Below are 19704 nucleotides of genomic sequence, written 5' to 3'. Positions count from 1 at the left end.
CCATTCATTTCATTTGCCTTGAAGAAGTGTGTCTTGTATTAAGTGTATCCTGAAAGGGTGAGAACCAGGGACAAATTTGGGGTGAGTTAGGCTGATCTCGGGTGGCCTCGGCCTGCAGTGGCTTGAAGCGGGGCTTGGGTTCCCAACCAGAGACTGAGGCCAGGCCACAGCAGTGAGAGCACCAAGCTCTGACCACGAGATCAGTGGGCAGTGACAAGAGCCCTGGCCCTTCTGCTTTGCAGGAAAGAACCTCCACGAAGATGGAAAGTAGTAAAGCAAGGAACGTGTCTATTTGGAGGAAAAACAGTACATTGCATGTGGATAGACACACGGATGGACTCAGAAAGAGGGCTGAGTTCTACCCTTGTGGCAACTTGAACTACTTCTATGGGGGATGTCTCTGGATTTCCTTTGGCCAATCATTTCCCTGGTTCACAGCCTATACTTGGTGTATCTCAGGATCCTCCCGTGTGTGCGCACGCTTCTCTTAGCCAAGACGGATTCTACTGCCGAGGCCTGTGGGTAGAGCATCCCTTGACATCTCTCCCCTTTTGACTTCCTGGGAGCCTTTCTGCACATGTGTGGTCGGCGAGGTCTCCTGAGAATGAGAAAGATGTGGTCTGGGCAGGGCCCAGCCTCCTCCCTTAATTGTCCTGCTATTCTCATCTTGAAGTTTTAGTCCATGTGGAGTTAATCTCAAGTTGCTTTACTCCATCTCCTGCCTCGAGGTTACTTACATGCCCACCAACGAAACCGCAGCCCAGGTTCAAACAGACTCACTTCAAATTTCTCTGGGGAACTGTTGGGTAGGCGGAGATGGGTGCTCTGTCCAACATCTCCTTTCTGATCTGTTCTGTTTGAAAACAGGGCCTTTCCTTCCTGAAAATGAGGCTTGTGTCTCCAGAGGTGGTCCTGAGGGGACCCTGAGCCGAATGGGAACCCTAACCAGAACGGAACCCAGAGCAGGGAGTGAAGCTGAACTGGAAGAGAATCTGCAGCCCCAGAAGTGGAATCAGAGGCGGGGCAAGGAAGTGACTGTCAGCCTGAGAGGCTTCTCTGCAGTCAGCCATCAGCACTGGGGTCACAGCATCTGGGGCCTCAAGGAGAGGGTTGGGACGGCTCTAGAAATGAAGGAGGAAACAGAACAGGCTCTATCTTGAAAGCAGGACTCCGTCTCGGGCCGGACTGTGGACTTGGAGCTAAATGCCCAGCATCTATGGAAACAACATACCATCCGGAAAACCAGGCCCCAAGAAGGAAAAGCCCCAGGGCTCTCCACCGCCTAAAAGAATACCCTAATTTTCTGTGTAACTGAATAGAATCATACATTCTATTGTGCTTATTGGGGTTTGACCACAGGCCTATTGATAATTGTCCACTGTTAACTACCTGGGCTTGATTGTCAGGGAATTTGGGGAGGTGGGTTTGTGCACATACACTTAGGGTATATAAGGTTTTCACCAAAACGGGTCGGGGTCCTTGGCTATGAGGAGACTGCCTTGGGCCCGCCGGTGCAATAAACTGCACTCCACGATCTGCATTGTCCTTCTGAGTGAGTTTGCTTCCCGGAACGCGCGGCTACAGCACTTTGTTCTCAGGAAAGAAAAGAAAAAACTCACTCCTCTTGTTTTTTTTTTTCCTTTTCACTGCAACAAATTCCCCCTTCATTTTATTTCCTCCATATCAATGGAGAAAGGGAAATAGGTGTCATTCTTGTTCCTGTCTGGCTGAGGACAAAACCTCAGTTTTGCTGTTTGACAATCACTGGCTATTCCACCCAGGGGCCCATCTATCTCCTGCTTCAAATTGTCCTTGAGAGACGTGAACCCCAAGTAATCTTTACTGGGGTGATGAGGGACAGGAGGTCAATCTTTCGTTACTTCTTCAATGCTGACATGGTGTAGCCACGCAGGCCCAAGGCAGAGTCTCCTCTTAGCCAAGGACCCTGACCAGCATTTGTGAAAATCTTTTATAGCCCGTGTGTACGTGTCTGAACCCACCACTCCAAATTCCTTGAGACTTACATAAACAAAGGAACAGTAATACAATCCCAATAACCCCGTCACTCACGTGTTATGTGCTCAAACAGTTAAGCAATTGGCCAATAATCAATAACCCCGAGGTTACTCTCTGATAGGTACGGGAAAATTTATGGCCTGTCCAGAAGGGGTCTTATCCTTCTGTTGGCATTTCCATAGGCACTAAACATAGAGTTCAGAGTCCACTGGAGAGGTGGCCGAGCATGATCGGCATGAACTGGTCTAAGATGGAGTCCAGGCCCTATGAATTCCCTCTTCAATGGGACTCACAGACCCTATCTAATCAGGGTCACGGAGCTCGCGCCTTGTTTTATTAAGGGGCCCCAGAGTGACTTTTGTGGTTATTCCCACAGGATCTGTTTGCAGGAGTGGCTGTCATCTCTTTGGGGGCGTGGGTTTTCTCTCTGCATCATTATTATCTTGACGTAACTCTGTTGTCATCAGGAGGAGACAAGTCTTAACAGGTAATTTAAGAAAACAGAGGCCATAGGTCAGTGAGAGAGTTACTGTAACCTGGGATCAGAGAAGGAGCAGGAACCAGGGTGCACCACTGACGGTTTTGACTGTGGTTCAGACAGGGTCAGTGCTTGGGTCATCTTGTCCAAGGGATGGAGCCATTCGGACCCGGAAATAGTTGGAGGAATGACAACCTGAACCTTAGACAAATTAGAAAAACTTAAGCCTGAAATTGAGCCTGAATCCTAATGTAGACTTAACACTTTGAGGGAACTTGTAGCCGGATAGGCAGTTGTCTAGGTTTATCTACGTAGGTCTTAACCTTTAATGTGGCTGTTGGTCATTACACATTTTTTTTTCTTGTCAGCATATGATCCAGAGCAAATTCCTTGTCTAAACATACAACAGTTACAAGAAGAGACCTTTAAAAAGTAAGGCTGCCGTCACCTGCTCGAAGACTCGGTTTTCAGAAGGGCTGATGGCAACCTAAGTCTGACGCTCAGAAAACTCAAGCTCTCAGCAATCCCAGGACTTGTCTGGAATCACACTGTCGTGTCGCCTAGTTGTTTCCATAGCTACTCTATTTTGACTTTAATAGCAATTTTTTTTCTTAATAGCCAAAATGACTGTCAGTGTCAGGATGTTAGTGTTTCTCTAGGTTTGAGAAGATACAAGAATCAGGGGTCATTAAAATCTCCCAAGAATGTCTATCTGAAGGCCTCTTCTGCAGTTTTTTTGGAGCACAGAGTGCTCACTCCCAATTTCCACCCTGGAGTCCTTTCAGGGGTGTTGAAGGTCAGCGGCTTCAGTGGCCATGATCCAATCTTTGTAGAGGTAGATGGCAGAGCCCCTTCAGGGTCATGAATCTGACCATCGTTTGGGGGCGCTACATACCCATCGTGTCACACACTTGATGATGTAAGAGACAACACTTTATAACTTTTTAAAGTTATCAATTGGAGTATAATTACTTTACAATACTGTGCTGGGTTTTGCCAAACATGGACATGAATCAGCCGTGGGTGCACATGTGTCCCCCACCCTGAACCCCCTCCCACCTCCCTCCCCATCCCATCCCTCTGGGTTGTCCCCGAGCACTGGCTTTGAGTGCCCTGCTTCATGCATCAAACTTGCACTGGTGACCTATTTCACATATGATAATACACATGCTTCAGTGCTATTCTCTCAAACCATCCCACCCTCGCCTTCTCCCAGAGTCCAAAAGTCTGTTTTTACATCTGGTTCTCTTACGCTGCCTTGCATATAGCGTCATCGTTACCGCCTTTCTAAATTCCATGCATATGTGTTACTATACTGTATCGGTATTTCTCTTTCTGACTTACTTCAGTCTGTATAATAGGCTCGGGACAACACTTTAGAAACAGGCAATATAGAAAACTATACAGCTAGCAATAATAATAAGGTCATCAGTAAGAACTTAAGTCAAGAACTCCCATTATGTGTAGCCCAGCACATACCTAAGTCATCTGGTCTAGCTTGTTCCATGCCAACCCTGATTTTTCAAGGAAACCATCTACTGGCATTGCCCATAGGGCACCCAGCCCAGTGTTCTAGTGTTATTAGACTGATTATGCTTAGAATGATTTAATTGTTCCCAGTACAGAGGGGACTTTAAATAGGTGTAAAGTGTAGCTTCTGCAGAGTTAGGGGGGCAGGAAAGCAAACTTAGTTATAGACATCAGAGCTAGGAGTGGCTAAAGTGAAAAAAACAAGGAATACTCAGGCCTGCTCACTATTCTCGTTATCTTCTTTGTTCTCAGGAAGGGAAAAAAGAAAAACTCATTTATCTCTCTTTTTCTTTTTTTTTTTCTTCTTTTTACTGCAACAAATTCCTATTTTTTCCCTTTTCACTGCAACACAAGTACCTGAGGACCCAGCAGTCCCAAACCTGGGCATAAACCCAGAGAAAATAAAAAATTTAAAAGACATGGGGAACCCCTGTTCAGCCCAACAAGGAACGAAAGCAAGCTAAATGTAGAAATTACAGATGAATGGAAACAGACAACGAGGCACATGTACGCAGTGCGATATTTCTCAACAATAAGGACGCAGGAGATAGTGGCAAGTACGGCCACAGCAGAGAAAGTAGAGACGATCACTCCCGGTGAAGCAGGGGGACAGGGAGAGACATGTATCACATGGCATCACTTGTAGCTGTCATCTAAAATAGATGCAAATGAATTTCTTTCCCAAACGGACACAGCCTCACAGATTTAGAAAAGAAACTTCTGGTCACCAAGAAAATCAAGTTGCATTAGATTGAAAAGGGAAAAAAAAAAAAATCCAACGAGATTGTAATTCACCTATACACTACGCTTCAAACCATGGGGTAAAAACAGAAAAATATGAAACAAGAAATGCTGATTCTATTCCCCTCAGGCCACAGCGACCTGGCCTGGTGTCCCATCCCTGGAACCTGATTGGCTTGGGTCCCAAGGCCGGAGTGTCCTGGGGCTGGGGGAGCTTGGAGCACGTGGCAGGCAGTGTGCCCCCACAGTGGACCCACAGTGCCTCTTGCCCTCTGCAGAGCCCCCAGCCTTCAGAAACAAGTGGGGGGAATTAAGATTTGGAATTAACGTATACACAGAAATATATATCAAATAAATAACTACTGAATAGCATAGGAACACATTGTAATCACCTATACGTGAAAATGAGCCCAAAGAGAATAAATAAACATCTAGCATAACTGAATCGTGTATCTGTACCACTGAAACACACACATCAGAAATCAACAACATTCCAACTTAAAATAAGGAAATTACGGGGGAAAAAAAGAGTGGGACATGGAGACGTGCTGCCCCCTCGTGGCCTTTTCGTTCACTAACACCATGAAAAGCCGCGCTCAGTTCAGTTCAGTCGCTCAGTCGTGCCCGACTCTTTGCGACCCCATGAATTGCAGCACGCCAGGCCTCCCTGTCCATCACCAACTCCCGGAGTTCACTCAGACTCACGTCCATCGAGTCAGTGATGCCATCCAGCCATCTCATCCTCTGTCGTCCTCTTCTCCTCCTGCCCCCAATCCCTCCCAGCATCAGAGTCTTTTCCAATGAGTCAACTCTTCGCATGAGGTGGCCAAAGGACTGGAGTTTCAGCTTCAGCATCATTCCTTCCAAAGAAATCCCAGGGCTGATCTTCAGAACGGACTGGTTGGATCTCCTTGCAGTCCAAGGGACTCTCAAGAGTCCTCCAACACCACAGTTCAAAAGCATCAATTCTTCGGTGCTCAGCCTTCTTCACAGTCCAACTCTCACATCCATACATGACCACAGGAAAAACCATAGCCTTGACTAGACGGACCTTTGTTGGCAAAGTAATGTCTCTGCTTTTCAATATGCTATCTAGGTTGGTCAGAACTTTCCTTCCAAGGAGTCTTAGAGCATCTTTTATTTTCATGGCTGCAGTCACCATCTGCAGTGATTTTGGAGCCCAGAAAAATAAAGTCTGACACTGTTTCCACTATTTCCCCATCTATTTCCCATGAAGTGATGGGACTGGATGCCATGATCTTCGTTTTCTGAATGTTGAGCTTTAAGTCAACTTTTTCACTCTCCACTTTCACTTTCATCAAGAGGCTCTTGAGTTCCTCTTCACTTTCTGCCATAAGGGTGGCGTCATCTGCATATCTGAGGTGATTGATATTTCTCCCGGCAATCTTAATTCCAGCTTGTGTTTCTTCCAGTCCAGAGTTTCTCATGATGTACTCTGCATAGAAGTTAAATAAGCAGGGTGACAATATACAGCCTTGACGTACTCCTTTTCCTATTTGGAACCAGTCTGTTGTTCCATGTCCAGTTCTAACTGTTGCTTCCTGACCTGCATATAGATTTCTCAAGAGGCAGATCAGGTGGTCTGGTATTCCCATCTCTTCCAGAATTTTCCACAGTTTGTTGTGATCCACACAGTCAAAGGCTTTGGCATAGTCAATAAAGCAGAAATAGATGTTTTTCTGGAACTCTCTTGCTTTTTCCATGATCCAGCGGATGTTGGCAATTTGATCTCTGCTTCCTCTGCCTTTTCTAAAACCAGCTTGAACATTAGGAAGTTCACGGTTCACATATTGCTGAAGCCTGGCTTGGAGAATTTTGAGCATTACTTTACTAGCGTGTGAGATGACTGCAATTGTGCGGTCGTTTGAGCATTCTTTGGCATTGCCTTTCTTTGGGATTGGAATGAAAACTGACCTTTTCCAGTCCTGTGGCCACTGCTGAGTTTTCCAAATTTGCTGGCATATTGAGTGCAGCACTTTCACAGCATCATCTTTCAGCATTTGAAATAGCTCAACTGGAATTCCATCACCTCCACTAGCTCTGTTTGTAGTGATGCTTTCTAAGGCCCACTTGACTTCACATTCCAGGATGTCTGGCTCTAGGTCAGTGATCACACCATCGTGATTATCTGGGTCGTGAAGATCTTTTTTGTACGGTTCTTCTGTGTATTCTTGCCATCTCTTCTTAATATCTTCTGCTTCTGTTAGGTCCATACCATTTCTGTCCTTTATGGAGCCCATCTTTGCATGAAATGTTCCCTTGGTATCTGTAATTTTCTTGAAGAGATCTCTAGTCTTTCGCATTCTGTTGTTTTCCTCAATTTCTTTGCATTGATCGCTGAAGAAGGCTTTCTTATCTCTTCTTACTATTCTTTGGAACTCTGCATTCAGATGCTTATATCTTTCCTTTCCTCCTTTGCTTTTCTCTTCTCTTCTTTTCACAGCTATTTGTAAGGCCTCCCCAGACAGCCATTTTGCTTTTTTGCATTTCTTTTCCATGGGGATGGTCTTGATCCCTGTCTCCTGTACAATGTCATGAACCTCCATCCATAGTTCATCAGGAATTCTATCTATCAGATCTAGGACCTTAAATCTATTTGCTGGGCATTTAATGCACAAGGGTCAAGGGGTGAAGGTTAAAGACACCTGCCTTCAAGAAATTTCCTAGGTGTCACTGAAAAAAAAATTCACAATAAGGCAGGCATTCAAGTTGTGAACTTCAAGAGGTAAGTCTAACTCACACCCTTTAAAAGACTCACATGAAAAGAGGCCCACATCACTAAATATTGGAGACAATGCAAATCAAAACTACAATGAGGTATTTCCTCACATGATTCACAATGAGCACTGTCCAAACGCTGACAGACAATAAATGCTGGAGAAAGTGTGGGGAAAAGGGAGCCCTCCCACACTGTTAGTGAAAAGGTGAGTTCGTAGCAGCCACCATGAAGAACAGTGTGCAGGTTTTTAAGAAATGGTCAAGAGAGTGAAATTAGAATACTGCCTAACGGAATACACAAAAATAAACTCCAAAAGATTAAAGACCTAAATAAAAGGACAGATAATACGAAACTCCAAAGGGAAAAAGCAGAACACACTTTGACACAAAATGTAGCAAGGTTTTCTTTGACCTACCTCTTAGAATCCTGAAAAATAAAACAAAACTAAATAAATGGAAAAAAAATAAAAATAAATGGGACCTAACTCCCCTTAAAAGCACTGGCACAGCAGAGGAAACCATAAACATAACAGAAAGACAAACCCCATAATGAAACTAATATGTGCAAACAGAGACACCCATGAGGAATTTCTCTCCAAAATATACAAACAGCTTAGGCACCTTAATACCAAAGAAACAACCCAGTCAAATAGGGGCACAAGATTTAAGTGGACCTTTCTCCAAAGAAGACATAGAGATGGCCACGGAGCACGTGAAAAGCTGCTCAGCATCTGTAAGTATTAGAGAACTGTGAATCAGAAGCGACATCACCTCACAGAGGCCAGAACGGTCAGCATAGAAACTCTACGACAGTAAGTGCTGGAGAGGGAATGGAGGGAAAGAACCCTCCTCCCTGTTGGTGGGAGTGAAAGTCATTCAATCCACGAAGGAGAACAGGGCAGAAGGTCACGAAAAACTAAACAGAGAGGTACCTTAGAACCCAGCAATCCCATTCCTGGGCGCAGATCCAGAGAAAACCGTAACTTTAAAAGACAGGTGCACAGCAGTGTTCATGGCAGCACCATGTGCAAGAGCCAAGACACGGAAGAAGCCTGAGTGGGCAAGGACAGGTGAGGGGTAAACGTGTGGGCACACACAGCAACATCGCTCAGCCGAAAAGAGGGTGACGTCACGCCACGCCCAGCAACAAGGAAGGAAGTGGAGACGATCCTACAAAGTGACGTAAAAAAGACAGAGGAAGACAAGCATATGATATCTCTTGGAGGTGAATTCTCCAAGTGGATACAAATGAACTTCTTTACCAGACATAAACAGCCTCACAACATAGCAAAGCGCCTTCTGGTTACCCAAAGGGAAAGTGGTGGGCAAAGGGAGTGAGAGGGCGCAGGGGAACCCACACACACACGTCTCTTTATAAAACAATCAACAAGAACGCACTGTAGGACAAGGGCCCATACTCAACACTGCATCGTAAACTGTATGAGAAGAGAACCCAGAAAAGAACACGTCCACGGCTGTGCATGAGTGCATCATGCTGCTGTACACCTGGAACAAAACAGCAAACACCCTCTACAGCACTGCAGGTCCCATCTGCACCAATACAGAACAGCAAGTACAGAGGAACAGTGCTGACCGCTCCCTCAGGCCTTGTGACCTGGGCTGCCGCCACGTGCCCGAAGCCTGAGCAGCCTGGGTCCCTGGGTGGACTGTTGGGGCTGAGGCGGGTGGGAGGTGGTGCCAGCCAATGAGCCCTGCCACGTGGGCCTGGGGGCCTGCTGCCCTCTGCCCCGGCCGGCAGCCTCCAGATCCAGGCGGGTCCTCGTGCGCTGAAACTACACCTGCTGCACCCAAGGGACGTGGCGGCCCGGCGGGAAGCGCGTCGGGAAGGCCCTGGGTGCCGCCTCCAGCTCCCTTCCTCGGGATCGCCCCGCCTGTGATGACAGCACCCTCCACAGAGTGGTGTTGCAGGAACTGGGATGGGTCCAGGGCATAGGGGTAAGGGAGGAAGACGGAATGGGACACGAGCCTTCGGTGTTTCTTCTGGCATGTTCCACTGGAACCGGCAGTCCAGGAGCAGGACTCGCGCTAAGGCTCTGGTCCCCCGTAACCAGCGTAGGGGCGTGAACACATGCTGCCGCCTTGCGGCCAATTCCCACAACCGCAGCTTTGAACCCTTTGCTCACCGGCACCAGGCCTGCGGGCGTAAGTGAAACACACCTGCCCTCAAGAAATGCCCGAGGGGAGGGCCGCAGGAAAACATTAAAAACAGAGCAGGCGTTCAAGAAGCCACTCACACTGTTTAAAAAATCACATGTAAAGATGTCAACGGCGCTAAAGGTGAGAGAAATGCAAATCAAAAGTTCAGGGAAGTGTCACCTCACACGGGTCAGAACGGCCGTGGACGGAATACAAACAGGAATTGCTGGAGAGCGCGTGGGGAGAGGGCGCCGCCTACGCAGACGCGGACCGGAAACGGGGGCTGCCACGTGGGGGACGCGGGGCAGCTTCCTCAGCAGTGAAACTAGAATGCTGCCGAACAGCACACACGGAAACAACCGCCAGATACATCAAAGGGCTAAGTAGAAGGGCAGGTGCTACGGAAGTCTTGAGGAAAAGAGCACACGCCTTGACATAAAAGGTAGCAAGTGCTTGTTTGATCCACCTCGTAGAATCATGAAAATGAAACACAAATAAACAAACGGGACCTAATAAACACTAAAAGTGTCTGCACAGCAAAGGCAACCATCAGCGAAAGAAAAAGACAATCTCAGAATGGAAAAAAAAGTCTTGCAAACAAAGATACGCATAGGGAGTTTCTCCTCAACGCACACAAACCACCAGTACAGCTCAACAGCAAAAAACAAACAATCCAATAAAAAATTCGCCGAAGATTAAACGCACATTTCTCTAAAGAAGTCATAGAGATGGCAATGAAGCACATGAGACGATGCTCAGAATCACCAGTTCTTGGAGACAGGCAAATCAAATGTACAATGAGCTATCACCTCACGTTGATCTGAATGGCCACACTGAAAACGCTACAACAATAAAGTCTCCAGAGGGTGTGGAGTAGAGGGGACCCTCCTACACTGTTGGTGGGAATGTAAGTCAGTACCCCCTCTAGGGAGAATATCATGGGAGGTTCTTAAAAACTAAACACAGAAGTGCCCAGTGACCGCAATCCCATACCTAGGCATAGATCCAGAGAAAACAGAAGTTTAAAAAGATACCCACGCCCAATGATCATGGAAGCACTCGGTGCAATAACCAAGCAACTTACGTGTACGAGGACAGATGGATGAAGACAGAAAATGGGGTATGTGTACATGATGCAACGTCACTCAGACCTGTACAAGGATGAAATAATGCCACTTCCAGTTACTGGGAAGAAACTAGAGATAATCATACTAAGTGAAGTGAAAGCAAAGGACAAATCTAGGGTATCACTTCCTGCGGAATCTAAGCATGGATGCAAATAAACGTCTTTACAAAAGAGAAACAGCCTCACAGACTTAGAAAAGAAACTCATGGTTACCAAAAAAGAAAGGCGGAGGGACAGGGAGTAAGTAGCTGGTTCAGATCAATATATATACCTTAAAACAGATGCTAAAGGGCTCATAACACCACAAGTCCAAGAGGGCAGTCAATGACACCTGCCCTCAAGAATGTCCAGGGGTAAATCATCAAAAAAAATTCCAAACAGGGCCAACTTTCAAGAAGCCAGATTGAAGAGGTAAGTTGTTCTCACAAGATGTAAAATAATAATCAAAGCACATGGAAAGACAGTCCACATCAGTAATTTTTAGATTGATGCCAAAAAACTATGAGGTACCTCACACTGACAATGGCCTTCATCAAAAAGGGTCTACAAAGAATAATCACTGCAGAGAATGTACAGAAAATAAAGTCCTCCCGCAATCTGGGCGGTGTGTGAACGCTGAAGCCACGATGGAAAGCAGCATGGAGGTTCCGTGAAACATGAAGTACAGGGGGATTGTACGATCCTGCAATCCCACGCCCAGTTTAGGTGCAGAGAAAATCGCCACTCAAAATGACACGTGCACCTTGACTTTCAGGGCAGCACTATTGACAACAGTCAAGACACAGAATCCACCAAAATGTCCTTGACAGAAAAATGAAGACTGTGTGGTACATCTACACCGAAATGCTGCTCAGCCGTAAAACAGAAAGAATGGCACAGGCCGCAGCTTGGATATACCAAGGAATTATCATACTATAAATGCTTTTCAGAGAGAAAAGGACACATATCCTAGGATATCATATACAGTGGAATCTGTAAGTTCATAACAATGAACTAATTTACAACATAGAAACAGACTCACAGACTGAGAAAATCAAATTATGACTATCAAAGGAAAGCTAGAACGGACAGACAAATTAAGTTTGGGATGAAAATATACACACGAATATACATCAAGTTGATAATGAAAAAGGACCTACTGAATAGAACTGGAGACTCTACTGAACAAACGGTAATAACCTGTATGAGGAAAAAGCAGAAAAGAAGAGATACGCGTCCATGTACCTGAGTCAAGTTCAGCTGATTCATCGTTTCAGGTGTTTCGGTACACCGAAAACAAACAAAACATCAGAAAGCAATGCTACTCCCAATATAAAATGACAGTGAACTGCAAATTACATTACATGAACTCAGTCTAGAGGAAGCCAGACAGCGGTGAGCCTGTGAATTAGACACATGATATGCTATGATATTAATGTGACACCACCAAAGGCTCTTTCACCCAGCAGAACACAGAGCAGCAACTCACTCAAGGGTGCTGGACCTCATGTGAATGGGCCAATACGAAGAGAAGAAAAAGGACCACAGGTTAACCAGGCAACACCCTCAATTCAGACGTTGGAAATCTCAGAGCGGACCAGACACACTGAGGTAAAGAGCACACGTGGGGTCTCTACATACAGGATCCAGACCCACGTGCCTGCAGTGAGACCCACACCATCCCCAGACCCTGCACCCGTGCTCACACGTCCAGTCTCCAGGGCGACCCACCTCCCAGATCCTGTACCTGGGGTCATATGTCCACAGTCTCCAGGGTGAACCCCCCCCCCAGACCCTGCACCCAGGGTGGCAAGACCCTTGGTTAGGACACCAGGTCTCTGCTGGTTGGGCCCCTATGGTGGAGACGAGTGAGTTCCTGTAACCTCCTGGCTGGGTAGAGAGATGTGTCAGGTTGGTCTCCTTCCCCCGCACGTGTCCCAGAGAAGGCCTCCTCTTTTCCCTTTGGTTCTGTGTGGTCCTGTTTTTACAGCTGTCACAATAATGTTGCACACACTGCCTTGGTGATGGCAGACTTGGGTTTTTGTTGTCCCGTGGAGGTGCTGCAAAAACACACCGGACTCTGGGCCGGAAGACAAGGGGCAGCTCTGGTGTCTGCTGAGCTGGACGGTCTGCTGGAAGGAGATCACAGCGGCAGCCTCACAGCGGCAGCCTCACCTGCTGCTCATTGGCTTTTTGCCTGATCGTGTGCCCTGCGATCAGTTGCCCAGGTAGCGACTGAACAACAGCAACAATGCACACAAGCGTGCACACGGCAGCGTTCAAACAGCTGAGACCTGGAAGTAACCAAAACGTGCGTGCACAGGTGAATGAATTAAGACTTCATTTATGCATAGAATGGAGCATGAGTCAGCCATGAAAAGAAATAATGCCATTTTGGGGGATAATCTAGAACAATCATAGTGAGCAAAGTACTTCAGAAGGAGGAACTGACACCAAAGAGCTATGTTATAAAAGCAAAATACACACACTGTCTCAGGAAACAAGCATGGTTGCCAAAGGGGAGTTGCAGGTGGAAGAGATAAATTAGGAGGTTGGGATTCATTTATCCTCACAAATACATATAGAATATAGAATCGACACAGACCTACTTTAGAAAGGGTGGTGTACTGAGTGAAGTGAAGTGAAGTCACTCAGGCATGTCCGACTCTCTCTGTGACCCCATGGACTGTAGCCTACCAGGTTCCTCCCTCCATGGGATTCTCCAGGCAAGAGTACTGGAGTGGGTTGCCATTTTCCTTCTCCAGGGGATCTTCCCGACCCAGGGATCGAACCTGGGTCTCCCGCATTCCAGGCAGACGCTTTAACCTCTGAGCCACCAGGGAAGCAGTGAGGAGTTGTGTACTACACACTCTATAATAACATGTATGTGAAAAATACAAAGATGAGTCAGTATACGTATGGCGATAACTGATGAAGAATCTCTCCACCTACAAACACAGCATTGTAAGTCAGCTATCCTCCAAAAGAAGTAAAAATGAAGTTTAAAAAGAAAAAAACAAGGATTAATGAGCCACAGGCTTCTGGCATGTGCCAGAAGAAACCACGGACTAGGAGTCACCCTAAGGCTCTGGTTACTGTGGTAACAGGAGCAGGGCATGAAGAAATCCTGTCTCCTTGTGGCCATTTCCTGCAACAGAAACTTTAAAGCTATTGCTTATGCTGCAGTTAAATAAGAAAAAGTTTTTTTCTCCTTGGCCTTTTGAGTTCTTCTCTACTTTAGCTGTTCCTGATCTACAGTCTGCATTGATAACTAAGTTTCCTTCTTTTCAGAAGGACCTACTGACTGTTTTGAAACAAGGCAAAAAGGAACAAAAATACAGGAACCTTATACTTTTCTGGAAACAAATGTTTTCTGGAGGAAATAGAAATGGCTTTAATCCCCAAGCTGGCAGAGGAGAGAAAACGCTAGGCTCGTGCCTCAAGAGCTGTGTCTCCCCCAATGGGGAATCAAGGGATCACACAGTTGGGTCAGAGGCTGGAGATGGAGAGCAAGCATGCAAGGACCCTGGGTTCTTTCTTTTCGCTTTGTTTCAAAACAGCCAACAGGCTGGCATCAGGGAGCCCAGTAGCTTGGGTCCGGCAGGCAGCCCCAGGAGTTGGGGCCGTTGCCTTTTGCAGATTGCACTGCGGCTTTCCTTACATAATGCAAAAAGAGAGACAAACAAATGACAAGGGAAGATCTGCAGAGAATAAGGTAAAGCATCACTTAACTTAAGGATGTGGCTAGCATGAAATTAAAAGATAATAGATGCAAAGTATGGCTCATGCAGAGTTAGATGGCAATAGGTGCGGGATATCCCTGGAGAAAGCATGGCAACCCACTCCGGTATTCTTACCTGGAGAATGTCCTGGACAGAGGAGCCTGGCGAGCTACAGTCCATGGGATCACAAAGAGTCAGACATGACTGAGCGACTAACACACACACACACACACACACACACACACAGGTGCAGGACAGAGCTTACATAACAGGTTGGTCTTCTGAAAAGAAGGAAACTTAGTTATCATTGCAGACTGTAGATCAGGAACAGTTAAAGGAGAGAAGGACTCAAACGTCAAAAGAGAAAAAGAAAACTTTCTCATTTCACTGCCACACTTATGAACACTTCATATTCACAAGGACTGCTAGGCTCTAAATGATACCGGCACTTTAAAAATGTCCCTGGGTAACTAACTGAAAGTGAATAAAAACTGGGCAGAGTGCGAAGAAGAAAACTTCCGCAGTCAATTCCACACACACTAGTTAAAATCAAAGTCCATGGAAAAGTGCTGCACACCAGGAACCGCAGAGACGCGCAAAGGAAGCCGCGGCGAGGGAACACTGCCGCTGTGTGAACGGCGCCCGCAGCCTGCGAAGGGAAGCGGCGGGGAAGGGGCAGAGCAAAGAGAACACCCGCGGCGCCGATGCGGTGCGCACGCCGAGTCACTGAGGAGCGGAGTACGGAACTGTCTGTTTTTTTTAATTGTTAGTAAGATAAACATATTGATCCCAGCCCAGGTCACAGGGGGACTTACAACGTGTCCTGCTCAGCGTTCCTTCATCGTCAGCACCAACAAGGGAAGGAGGTGCTGAACAGCAGCCCCGCCCGAAGCGGACAGACAGCCCCGGTGAGGGACGCACCGATCAAGTCCGCCTCATCGGGGGGTTAACGGGGCTCCCCTCTCACAGCAAAGGGCTCCTTAACTCCAAATTCATCTTGCTGGAGAAGAGAAAAGAATCAGACATAAACTGTAAACTAAATCAGGTATCTTTAGATTTAAATATAAAAAATGAAGGATAAAAGCAGTAAAAAAAAAAAAAAAACTACACTTTAAGTGAATAAATTACAAAGTAAACCAACGATATATTCTGACACTTACAAAACAGAGGAGGAGGAGGAGGGAAGCCGCACAAACTACCTTGAGTGAGGCCCTTCACTGGTGGGTACCACCCGGGTTCTCCAGTCGACTCCGCCCCCAGACCCGGCTGCAGACGCCGGCGGGACACAGAGCTGCTCTGCCCATCACCCCAGGAGGAGCCCTTGTCGCCGGGCGCGGAGAGAAGCCAAGTGTGTGCCTTCAGGCGCCTCTTCTGCCAGGCAACACGCAGAAGGCTCAGCCTGAGCCTGTTCTTCATCTTCTCCTGCAGGTTAATGGTGTAAAATGAGGTGAAGGAAGTGCCTAGAAGTTGGGCATCTCCCCTTTCTGCAGCTGTTTTATTTTCTTCTCCTTCTGTAAGGGACTTTTTTTAATCATAAGAGAAAGGGCAAAGAAGAGAGAGAGAGAGAGAGAAAGGGCGCATTTCCACGGTTCTCCTCACCGGGATTTTGGGCTTCAAAGGTGCTCCAGCATGGGGCGATTGTTGGGCTCTTTATCACTACTGGCTGCTCCTCTTCATCTTCTTGAGTGGGTGTTGGGTTCTCTTCTTCCCAGTAAAGGCAGGCGTCCTGGGGTCAGTGAGTGGAGTTTCTTTCTTTTCAGGAACACCTAACAAGATACAAGAAGGGTAAGGCTTCACATAAATTTAAAGTGTTTATCTTCCAATACCCTCTCTGCTTTTCGCTGTTTGATTCTTTTCTTCATTTCAAAATCAAAGCAGATGGACCCGGTGGGTGGCTTCTCAGGCAGTTTCTTAGGGGAAACGTGCCCACTGTAAAGAATTCCGGAATCCAGTTTCCGGGCTTTAAACTCGTAGAGCCCTGCTTCTACAGGATTACATTTCTTGGATTTTGCATTTGTTTGCACCACCTCTTGCTGCATTTTTGTTCTCCTCCGACTCTTGCTTCTCAGTACTTTTTAGGATCTTCGTTATATGGGAAGAAGAACCTGGAAAAGAACAGATATGTGTTTATGCATGACTGAATTAAGTTCCTGTACACCTTATACAAACACAGCATTGAAAATCAACTCTATTCCAATAAGATCAAAATGAAATTGCACAGAAAGAAAATGAAAAAAGAAATGGGCATGAAAAATGCTGCCGCCTTGCGGCTGTTTTCCGTAACAACAACGTCAAAAGCTGTGCTGATGGACACAATATTCAGAAGGCCCGTGGGGTTGTGAGTGAAGAACACCCGCCTTCATGGAATGTTTTAGGAGTGTTTATCAAAACACAGGGCAGACGTTCAAGAGTCAATTGCAAGATGTTTTACTCATATTCTTTAAAAAAAATCACAGAAAACGATGTCAACATTGATAAATATTAGAGAAATCCAAATCAATATTACAATGAGGTTATCACCTCACACCAGTCAGACTGGCCATTGTCAAACACTCTACAAAGAACCAAGGCTGGAGAGGGTGGGGAGAAATGAGCGACCTCCTGCACTGATGCTGGGACGTCAGTCGGGTAGAGCCACTCTGGAGACCGTGTGTGTGCGTGCTGAGTCACTTCAGTCGTGTTCGACGCTTTTCGACCCTGTGGACTGTAACGTACCAGGCTTCTCTGTCCGCGGGATTCTCCGACACGTTCACTGCAGCGGGCTGCATTCCCTCCTCCAGGGGACCTTCCCAACCCAGGGATCGAACCTGCATCTCTTATGTTTCCTCTGTTGGCAGGTGGGGTCTTTACCATCAGCACCGCCTGGGAAGCCCCACAGTTGCTGTATATCAGGGGGACCCGCAACACTGTGAATCGCCTGCGTGTGGTGGTGTATATACAGGGTGTATATACAGGGGTTTCCCCCTGTATATCAGGGGAACCCGAAACACTGAATCGCCTGCGTGCGGCGGTGGTTCACTCACCAAGCTATTGCTGACTCTTGCAATGGAAAGTAGCCCAGCAGGTTCTTCAGTCCATGGGATTTCCCAGGAAAGAATACTGGAGTGGGTGGTCATTTCCTTCTTCAGGGAGCCTTCTTACCCTGGGTTCAAACCCACGTCTCCTGGCTTTGCAGATGGACTCTTTACTAATGAGCCACCAGGGATGCCCTCAAATTACATATATACTACAATTCAAATTATATATTTTTAACAATGCTGTGTACAGAAACTATAAGACACTGATACTAGAAATCAAAGACAACATAAACAGACAGGGAGATGTTCCATGTTCCTGGGTTGGAAGAATCAGTAGTGTGAAAATTAGTATACTATCAAATGCAATCTACAGATTCAGTGCAATCACAGAATTAGAAAAAACATTTTCACAATTAATATGAAAACACAATAGACCCCAAATAGCCAAGCAATCTTGAGAAAGAAGAATGGAGCTGGAGGAATCAACCCTCCAGACTGGCACAAAAACAGAACTATAGACTAATAGAACAAACTCAAAAGCCTAGAGATTAGCCCACACACCTGTGGGCACCTTATCCTTGACAAAGGAGGCAAGAATATACAACGGGGCAAAGATAGTCTCTTCAATAAGTGATGATGGGAAAACTGGACAGCTACATGTAAAAGAATGAAATCAGAACACTTCCTAACACCATACACAAAGATAAACTCAGAATGGATTAACGATCTAATTGTAAGACCAGAAACTATAAAACTCTTAGAGGAAAACATAGGCAGAACACTCTGACATAAACCACAGCAAGAGCCTCTGTGACCCACCTCCTAGAGTAATGAAAATTAAAAAAAAAAAAAATAACAAGTGGGACCTAATTAAACTTAAAAACTTTCACAAAGCAAAGGAAACTATAAACAAGGAGAAAAGACAACCCTTGGAATGGGAGAAAATAATAGCAAATGAAATAACTGACAAGGGATTACTTCCCAAAGTATACAAACAGCTTATGCAACTCAATGTCAGAAAAATAACGCAATCAAAAAGTGGGTAGAAGACCTAAAGAGACATTTCTCCAAAGAAGACATACAGATGGCTGAGAAACATATGAAAAGATGTTCAACACCGCTCATTATTAGAGAAATGGAATCAAAACTACCATGAGATATCACCTCTCACCAGTCAGAATAGCCATCAAAAAAAATCTACAAACAATAAATGGTGGAGAGGGTATGGAGAAAAGGGAACACCCTTGCACTGCTGGTGGGAATGTAAATTGAGACAGCCACTATAGAAGACAGTATGGAGATTCCCTTAAAAACTAGGAATAAAACTACCATATGACCCAGCAATCCCACTACTGGGCATATACTCTGAGAAAACCACAATTGAAAAAGACACATGTACCCCAATGTTCACTGCAGCACCATTTGCAATAGCTAAGACATGGAAGCAACCTAGATGTCCATCGACAGATGAATGGATAAAGAAGCTGTGGCACATATACACAATGGAATATTACTCAGCCATAAAAAGGAAAGCATTTGAGTCAGTGCTAAGGATGTGGATGGAAATAGAGCCTATTATGCAGAGTGAATTACGTCAGAAAGAGAAACATAAATATCGTGTATTAATGCATGTATATGGGATCTAGAAAGATGGTACTGATGACCCTATTTGCAGAGCAGCAATGGAGAAGAAGGCATAGAGAACAGACTTGTGGACGTGGCAGGTAGGAAGGAGAGGGTGGGGCTGATGGAGAGAGTAGCGTGGAAACATATACACTAACATATGTAAAACAGATGGTGGGAATTTGCTGTATGACTCAGGAACTCAAACCAGGGCTCTGTGACAACCTGGAGGGGTGGGATGGGGTGGGAGGTGGGAGGGAGGCTCATGAGGGAGGGGACAATGTATACCTTTGACTGATCCATGTTGATGTATGGCAGAAACCAGCTCAATATTGCAATTATCCTTCAATAAAACACAACATTTTTAAATTATATCTTTAAAAAAGTGGAAAAGAAATGCTGACTCTATTCCCCTTGGGTGTGGTTACCAGTGCTGAGGTGACACCCCTGGAGCCCTGAGTAGGCTTGGGTCCCAAGGCTGCAGTGTCCTGGATCTGAGCGAGTCCCCTGGGCGCCAAGTCCCTGGGGGTGAAGTCCCACCTCCAGCCTCCTTCCTTACGGGTCGCCCTACCTACG

The 19704-nt window shown here is 46.1% G+C and overlaps 1 non-coding gene across 1 annotated transcript; it reads right to left on the bottom strand.

Moving 5' to 3' along the window:
- Positions 1-13537: 13537 nt before the first annotated feature.
- Positions 13538-13609, bottom strand: TRNAS-GGA (transfer RNA serine (anticodon GGA)). Its single transcript has one exon. It is a non-coding gene; the product is annotated as a tRNA-Ser (tRNA).
- Between the last annotated feature and the right edge of the window lie 6095 nt (positions 13610-19704).

Source organism: Bos mutus, chromosome 25 (genome assembly GCF_027580195.1).
Source record: "Bos mutus isolate GX-2022 chromosome 25, NWIPB_WYAK_1.1, whole genome shotgun sequence".
Lineage (NCBI taxonomy): Eukaryota > Metazoa > Chordata > Mammalia > Artiodactyla > Bovidae > Bos > Bos mutus.
The sequence above is the reverse complement of the archived record's forward strand: the minus strand, read 5'-3'. Positions and strand labels throughout refer to the sequence as shown.